Raw genomic sequence first — 872 nt, forward strand, 5'->3', positions numbered from 1 at the left:
ACAAACCAAACACTAGCTCTAGCTTGGGCCTTCTGCGTTTTTCATGAGTATTGCTGCTGTCGTGGTCACATGCTTTGAAGGCGAGCAGTTGGTAAATGTGTGACACCCAGTTAGTGATTCTGCTAAGCTTGAAAGCGCTGCTCCATCTAGAGGAAGACAATGGCTCAGTACCTGCAAACAAGTTTCACCGTGACTGCCATGATGTAGTAGTAGTTTTAAAATACAGTTTGCCCTTTAGGTTTTCTTTACTTCTATCACAATGTTTTGGCTCATGAGCACCAACAGGATGTGCGTTCAAGTCAAAAGTCACTATACGATCAAGACACTTTTTTAGAAACTTCATTCAGTGACATTTACAGTTTTTTCCATGGCTACCTCTCTAAATTACACATTCAAATCTGTTCAAGTTTTTTCAGATGTCTGGAGGTTCATTTGTCTTCATATAAAGAGGAGATTGTCTCACACAGAGTGGAGCTAAAGGTAATCCCTGGTTGTAGAAGAAAGAATAATTAAAAGGTTAAGTGCTGATCATTTTTTTTCTGAGATCACCCGTGGAGCTTTAAACTGAGGCCAGTGGCTCACAGCTCTAATTTGCAGAAAATGTCAATACTAAAATGTCATGGAATAGGTCAAACACAATCGGATCCAGAGTTTAGCCAGAAAGCCGCGCTTTTCAGACCAAAGTGAAGCGGTGGTCTGACACATTAGCATGCTAAGAGACCCTCTGGGTCATTGACTTTACAGTCTGCAGTGGACAGCGTCACATTCATAGGTGATTAAAAAACCATTCAGTAGCCTTTTTGTAAGGCCCCTGAATTCCCCAGACTGTATTCACTGGGTGCATACAGTCTAATATAGCACAGTGACGTCAG

The 872-nt window shown here is 41.6% G+C and overlaps 1 protein-coding gene across 1 annotated transcript in view; it reads right to left on the reverse strand.

The window, feature by feature from the left end:
- LOC118339705 (chemokine-like protein TAFA-2) overlaps nt 1-872 on the reverse strand; it is a gene marked incomplete in the record, with an annotated part of 57111 nt that overhangs the window by 7182 nt on the left and 49057 nt on the right.

The sequence above is a fragment of the Morone saxatilis genome, unplaced genomic scaffold (assembly GCF_004916995.1).
Source record: "Morone saxatilis isolate NCDOM2014 unplaced genomic scaffold, NCSU_SB_2.0 Contig10, whole genome shotgun sequence".
Lineage (NCBI taxonomy): Eukaryota > Metazoa > Chordata > Actinopteri > Moronidae > Morone > Morone saxatilis.